At 52.3% G+C, this 7,500-nt stretch overlaps 3 non-coding genes across 3 annotated transcripts in view; all 3 read right to left on the bottom strand.

The window, feature by feature from the left end:
- The window catches only part of LOC126329539 (large subunit ribosomal RNA), a 4,223-nt gene extending 4,035 nt beyond the window's left edge, over positions 1-188 (bottom strand). The window contains exon 1 of the ribosomal RNA XR_007562323.1: positions 1-188. This exon is cut by the window's left edge and continues 4,035 nt beyond it. This is a non-coding gene — a ribosomal RNA (large subunit ribosomal RNA).
- Positions 189-376: 188 nt separating this feature from the next.
- Positions 377-531, bottom strand: LOC126329534 (5.8S ribosomal RNA). Its single transcript, XR_007562319.1, has one exon. It is a non-coding gene; the product is annotated as a 5.8S ribosomal RNA (ribosomal RNA).
- A 371-nt stretch (positions 532-902) lies between these two features.
- Positions 903-2,795, bottom strand: LOC126329543 (small subunit ribosomal RNA). Its single transcript, XR_007562326.1, has one exon. It is a non-coding gene; the product is annotated as a small subunit ribosomal RNA (ribosomal RNA).
- Between the last annotated feature and the right edge of the window lie 4,705 nt (positions 2,796-7,500).

The raw sequence follows: 7,500 nt of genomic DNA on the forward strand, positions 1-7,500 counted from the left end.
CGGCGCGAGGCGTCGGGGTAGTGGACCCTCCCAAACACCACATGCCACGACAGGCGGCAGCCTGCGGGGTTCGGTGCTGGACTCTTCCCTGTTCGCTCGCCGCTACTGGGGGAATCCTTGTTAGTTTCTTTTCCTCCGCTTAGTAATATGCTTAAATTCAGCGGGTAGTCTCGCCTGCTCTGAGGTCGTTGTACGAGGTGTCGCACGCCACACCGCCAGCCGGCTGTGCACGCTACCGAGAAAGTACCGGTATGCGAACCGCCAGGCGACGGGCGCGCATCGCACGTTTAAGGAGACGCGGCCGGCCACACAGGCGACCACGACACTCCCACGTCTCCGAAGCGGGACAAACGCCGCGCGCTTCAGTATACGTAGCCGACCCTCAGCCAGACGTGGCCCGGGAACGGAATCCATGGACCGCAATGTGCGTTCGAAACGTCGATGTTCATGTGTCCTGCAGTTCACATGTCGACGCGCAATTTGCTGCGTTCTTCATCGACCCACGAGCCGAGTGATCCACCGTCCTGGGTGATCTTTTCCTTTTCAGTCTCCCACTGTCTCTTTCAAGACAGTAGCATTTGCGGGACTGAGGCGTCTGACGGCCCCTGTTCCACTATTTTTTTTGTGTCCAACGGCCTCACAGCCGATGGGCGTCGTACGGCTCCACACCGGAGCGGACAGGCACTCGGGCGAACGTCATTCAAAACCGGCGCCAGGCGCCAGGTACCGCAGGCCAGCCGCTCCAGAGCTTCAGCGCTCGTACCACACAACAACAACAACAACAACACTTCCGCTAGTTTTGAGAGGCACGCGTGGTTCCGCACGCGGCGCACGGCCACTGCCGTACAGGTAGCGTGTTGCGCGACACGACACGCACATCGAAAGACATGCAGTCTAGTCGGTAATGATCCTTCCGCAGGTTCACCTACGGAAACCTTGTTACGACTTTTACTTCCTCTAAATGATCAAGTTTGGTCATCTTTCCGGTAGCATCGGCAACGACAGAGTCGATGCCGCGTACCAGTCCGAAGACCTCACTAAATCATTCAATCGGTAGTAGCGACGGGCGGTGTGTACAAAGGGCAGGGACGTAATCAACGCGAGCTTATGACTCGCGCTTACTGGGAATTCCTCGTTCATGGGGAACAATTGCAAGCCCCAATCCCTAGCACGAAGGAGGTTCAGCGGGTTACCCCGACCTTTCGGCCTAGGAAGACACGCTGATTCCTTCAGTGTAGCGCGCGTGCGGCCCAGAACATCTAAGGGCATCACAGACCTGTTATTGCTCAATCTCGTGCGGCTAGAAGCCGCCTGTCCCTCTAAGAAGAAAAGTAATCGCTGACAGCACGAAGGATGTCACGCGACTAGTTAGCAGGCTAGAGTCTCGTTCGTTATCGGAATTAACCAGACAAATCGCTCCACCAACTAAGAACGGCCATGCACCACCACCCACCGAATCAAGAAAGAGCTATCAATCTGTCAATCCTTCCGGTGTCCGGGCCTGGTGAGGTTTCCCGTGTTGAGTCAAATTAAGCCGCAGGCTCCACTCCTGGTGGTGCCCTTCCGTCAATTCCTTTAAGTTTCAGCTTTGCAACCATACTTCCCCCGGAACCCAAAAGCTTTGGTTTCCCGGAGGCTGCCCGCCGAGTCATCGGAGGAACTGCGGCGGATCGCTGGCTGGCATCGTTTATGGTTAGAACTAGGGCGGTATCTGATCGCCTTCGAACCTCTAACTTTCGTTCTTGATTAATGAAAACATACTTGGCAAATGCTTTCGCTTCTGTTCGTCTTGCGACGATCCAAGAATTTCACCTCTAACGTCGCAATACGAATGCCCCCGCCTGTCCCTATTAATCATTACCTCGGGTTCCGAAAACCAACAAAATAGAACCGAGGTCCTATTCCATTATTCCATGCACACAGTATTCAGGCGGGCTTGCCTGCTTTAAGCACTCTAATTTGTTCAAAGTAAACGTGCCGGCCCACCGAGACACTCAACAAAGAGCACCCTGGTAGGATTTAAACGGGGTCCGCCTCGGGACGCGAAAGCACCCCTTCGGCTCGCCCCACCGGCAGGACGTCCCACGATACATGCCAGTTAAACACCGACGGGCGGTGAACCAACAGCGTGGGACACAAATCCAACTACGAGCTTTTTAACCGCAACAACTTTAATATACGCTATTGGAGCTGGAATTACCGCGGCTGCTGGCACCAGACTTGCCCTCCAATAGATACTCGTTAAAGGATTTAAAGTGTACTCATTCCGATTACGGGGCCTCGGATGAGTCCCGTATCGTTATTTTTCGTCACTACCTCCCCGTGCCGGGAGTGGGTAATTTGCGCGCCTGCTGCCTTCCTTGGATGTGGTAGCCGTTTCTCAGGCTCCCTCTCCGGAATCGAACCCTGATTCCCCGTTACCCGTTACAACCATGGTAGGCGCAGAACCTACCATCGACAGTTGATAAGGCAGACATTTGAAAGATGCGTCGCCGGTACGAGGACCGTGCGATCAGCCCAAAGTTATTCAGAGTCACCAAGGCAAACGGACCAGACAAGCCAATCCGATTGGTTTTGATCTAATAAAAGCGTCCCTTCCATCTCTGGTCGGGACTCTGTTTGCATGTATTAGCTCTAGAATTACCACAGTTATCCAAGTAACGTGGGTACGATCTAAGGAACCATAACTGATTTAATGAGCCATTCGCGGTTTCACCTTAATGCGGCTTGTACTGAGACATGCATGGCTTAATCTTTGAGACAAGCATATGACTACTGGCAGGATCAACCAGGGAGCTGCGTCAACTAGAGCTGAGCAGCCGGCCGCCCGGGAGTGTGTCCCGGGGGCCCGCGCGAACACGCAAGCGTCCGCTCAATTATTCTGCAAACAGGAGGAGGCCGAGCTCCCCTGCACGATACACCTCGAAACCCTCTCAGGTCCCGGCGGCGCGCAGCGCCGTCCTAGGTACTTGGTCGGTTTCGAGAGAGGCGCAATCGCCCGGAGTTAGGCGAGTAGACGGTTTTAGTGAGAACACCCTTGCTCCCAACTGAGCTTGCCGCTGCCGACAGAGGCCCGGGAGCGTGCTGTCGTGGCATTGCCGGCGGGAGACAACACGCGCCACCTATGGTGACCGGCAGCTCCAACGCCAGCGCCACACAAGGGCAAAGCCCCACTTGGGTGCAGAAGCGAACTCTCCCAGCACAGCGCACGCGCCAACACGTCCGCACAACTGCGATACAAACCACCTGCGAGAACCGCTGGGGCGACCGAGCAGCAGACGGCGTCGCGGCGCCGAGTGCCAGGCGGCGGCGCATCCTCAACGCACACAGTCCTCAATCAGACCAGCACACTGCAGATGTCCACCGCGCTTCGCACCGGGCTCGGCTGAACCAACTTTGGCCGCCAGGCGCCGCGTGCAGGGTGCGCCGCAGCGTAGCTGCGCCGCCTGCCGGGCCCGTCGGCTGGCGCTCCTGCCACTCGGCGCCCCCCACCAGCCGCCTGTTGCGCGTGCGCCCACGCAGCGCGCGGCCAACACGCCGGGCGGCCCCCCTTCACCGGCCGGGAACAGTCCCACCAAGCCACCGCCGCGTATCGCTTCATACCCACATGGGCCTAGTCACGTGTGTGGATGTGGCGGGTACCGCTGAAACAACCGGTTAATAGCTGTACCGATCGTCGCCATCACAGATTCACCTCCAGCGTGAACAACCGCTCAACAACGGATTTCCAGTTCATTTGCGTATCTTGGGCAGTAAACGTAGATGTCCACCTACATTTGCGAATTCAACAATTCTTGCATGCCAGGATGTCATGTGTCACGACACGCTACATCAGACCACATACACACTGCGACATGTGCAGAAGAGAACACGTGGAAGGTGGCCCGCGCACGTATGCGATGTCCCTTCCGCGATCCACTGTCAACCGGCATCTGCGGCATGTCCCAGATATGGAACGCGGTCCACCAGGGTAGCACTTTGTGTGAGGCAATACGACAAAGTCGGAATACACGCGTCACTACATCAGACGGCTCACGCTGACCTGACCTGACCTGACTCACCGCACCACCACCCCCAGCGACCCAGGGTGACATACAATGCGTTCGTACGTTCCTCCCACACGCCTCTACGGCGTACCACAGTGCAACCTAGCTGTTATTGGGAGACGAGACAAGTAGCATCGAGCACATCATATGGAAATTGAGATTCGACAACCCGTTGGGCACAGCCAGCGTACGGTCACACGTATCACACTACTTCACTCTGTACGTAACGACCGATGATCGGTACAGCGTGTGGGTTACGCGTACGACATCAGCGGACAATGGACACAGACCATACCACGACGTACACTGAGGGCGTCGACATCTGAATGCAACTGAACAGCTGCGAGGCTCATTTAACACTCAAACGCCAGACCGACCAGCTTGAGAGGACAGAGACACAAAGAGGGGGACAGAGGGAGGGGGGGGGGGGGCGATATAGTCCTATTGCAGTACAATTGACAGTGGATAGCGGGAATATGTGGAAAGTAAGCAACACTCGCAAGACATCTACATGAGGATAACAACGACACCAGAGATTCCGAGCAGTGAACTATGTTAGGCAAAGGGACAACGTGGGTTAGGTTAAGGGACAACGTGGGTTAGGTTAAGGGACAACGTGGGTTAGGTTAAGGGACAACGTGGGTTAGGTTAAGGGACAACGTGGGTTAGGTTAAGGGACAACGTGGGTTAGGTTAAGGGACAACGTGGGTTAGGTTAAGGGGACAACGTGGGTTAGGTTAAGGGACAACGTGGGTTAGGTTAAGGGACAACGTGGGTTAGGTTAAGGGACAACGTGGGTTAGGTTAAGGGACAACGTGGGTTAGGTTAAGGGACAACGTGGGTTAGGTTAAGGGACAACGTGGGTTAGGTTAAGGGACAAACGTGGGTTAGGTTAAGGGACAACGTGGGTTAGGTTAAGGGACAACGTGGGTTAGGTTAAGGGACAACGTGGGTTAGGTTAAGGGACAACGTGGGTTAGGTTAAGGGACAACGTGGGTTAGGTTAAGGGACAACGTGGGTTAGGTTAAGGGACAACGTGGGTTAGGTTAAGGGACAACGTGGGTTAGGTTAAGGGACAACGTGGGTTAGGTTAAGGGACAACGTGGGTTAGGTTAAGGGACAACGTGGGTTAGGTTAAGGGACAACGTGGGTTAGGTTAAGGGACAACGTGGGTTAGGTTAAGGGACAACGTGGGTTAGGTTAAGGGGACAACGTGGGTTAGGTTAAGGGACAACGTGGGTTAGGTTAAGGGACAACGTGGGTTAGGTTAAGGGACAACGTGGGTTAGGTTAAGGGACAACGTGGGTTAGGTTTAAGGGACAACGTGGGTTAGGTTAAGGGACAACGTGGGTTAGGTTAAGGGACAACGTGGGTTAGGTTAAGGGACAACGTGGGTTAGGTTAAGGGACAACGTGGGTTAGGTTAAGGGACAACGTGGGTTAGGTTAAGGGACAACGTGGGTTAGGTTAAGGGACAACGTGGGTTAGGTTAAGGGACAACGTGGGTTAGGTTAAGGGACAACGTGGGTTAGGTTAAGGGACAACGTGGGTTAGGTTAAGGGACAACGTGGGTTAGGTTAAGGGACAACGTGGGTTAGGTTAAGGGACAACGTGGGTTAGGTTAAGGGGACAACGTGGGTTAGGTTAAGGGACAACTTGAGTTAGGTTAAGGGACAACTTGAGTTAGGTTAAGGGACAACTTGAGTTAGGTTAAGGGACAACTTGAGTTAGGTTAAGGGACAACTTGAGTTAGGTTAAGGGACAACTTGAGTTAGGTTAAGGGACAACTTGAGTTAGGTTAAGGGACAACTTGAGTTAGGTTAAGGGACAACTTGAGTTAGGTTAAGGGACAACTTGAGTTAGGTTAAGGGACAACTTGAGTTAGGTTAAGGGACAACTTGAGTTAGGTTAAGGGACAACTTGAGTTAGGTTAAGGGACAACTTGAGTTAGGTTAAGGGACAACTTGAGTTAGGTTAAGGGACAACTTGAGTTAGGTTAAGGGACAACTTGAGTTAGGTTAAGGGACAACTTGAGTTAGGTTAAGGGACAACTTGAGTTAGGTTAAGGGACAACTTGAGTTAGGTTAAGGGACAACTTGAGTTAGGTTAAGGGACAACTTGAACACACGCGAGACAGAGAGTTAGGTTAAGGGACACACTTGAGTTAGGTTAAGGGACAACCTTGAGTTAGGTTAAGGGACAACTTGAGTAGGTTAGGATATGGGACAACCCAGTTAGGTTAAGGGATAATGTGGTACAACCACAGTTAGGTTAAGGGAAATGTGGTACAACCACAGTTAGGTTAAGGGATAATGTGGTACAAACCACAGTTAGGTTAAGGGATAATGTGGTACAACCACAGTTAGGTTAAGGGATAATGTGGTACAACCACAGTTAGGTTAAGGGATAATGTGGTACAACCACAGTTAGGTTAAGGGATAATGTGGTACAACCACAGTTAGGTTAAGGGATAATGTGGTACAACCACAGTTAGGTTAAGGGATAATGTGGTACAACCACAGTTAGGTTAAGGGATAATGTGGTACAACCACAGTTAGGTTAAGGGATAATGTGGTACAACCACAGTTAGGTTAAGGGATAATGTGGTACAACCACAGTTAGGTTAAGGGATAATGTGGTACAACCACAGTTAGGTTAAGGGATAATGTGGTACAACCACAGTTAGGTTAAGCGATAATGTGGTACAACCACAGTTAGGTTAAGCGATAATGTGGTACAACCACAGTTAGGTTAAGCGATAATGTGGTACAACCACAGTTAGGTTAAGCGATAATGTGGTACAAACCACAGTTAGGTTAAGCGATAATGTGGTACAACCACAGTTAGGTTAAGCCGATAATGTGGTACAACCACAGTTAGGTTAAGCGATAATGTTGGTACAACCACAGTTAGGTTAAGCGATAATGTGGTACAACCACAGTTAGGTTAAGCGATAATGTGGTACAACCACAGTTAGGTTAAGCGATAATGTGGTACAGCCACAGTTAGGTTAAGCGATAATGTGGTACAGCCACAGTTAGGTTAAGCGATAAAGTTGGTTAAATTTGGTATTGTGTGGGAAGGGTGCAGAGAGAGAGGGGGGGGGGTGGATAGTGGTGGCAGTACGCGGATGCCTGAGTCACCGTCAGATACGTCACGTCGGTTCGATGCTTGTAGCAAGAGGCTGGCGGATGTGTGTCTCTCACTTCTGCAATTTTTCATGTGGTATAACACGAGGGCGGGGGATGATATTTGGTGCCCCTCTGTGTAGGATGTGTGTTGGTGGTGTTGATTTATCTGAGCAATGGTAGTTGTCGGAGGAGTGGGGTATTGTGCTTTTATAGGTGGACCTACTGCTCTGGTTATCATAGTGTCGACGGTGCAATGTGGCAGAGAGGATGCACTCGACATTGTCGCATTCCAGATGTTTACGTATTGTGTGCTCCCCCCTCCCC

The sequence above is a fragment of the Schistocerca gregaria genome, unplaced genomic scaffold (assembly GCF_023897955.1).
Source record: "Schistocerca gregaria isolate iqSchGreg1 unplaced genomic scaffold, iqSchGreg1.2 ptg001189l, whole genome shotgun sequence".
NCBI lineage: Eukaryota > Metazoa > Arthropoda > Insecta > Orthoptera > Acrididae > Schistocerca > Schistocerca gregaria.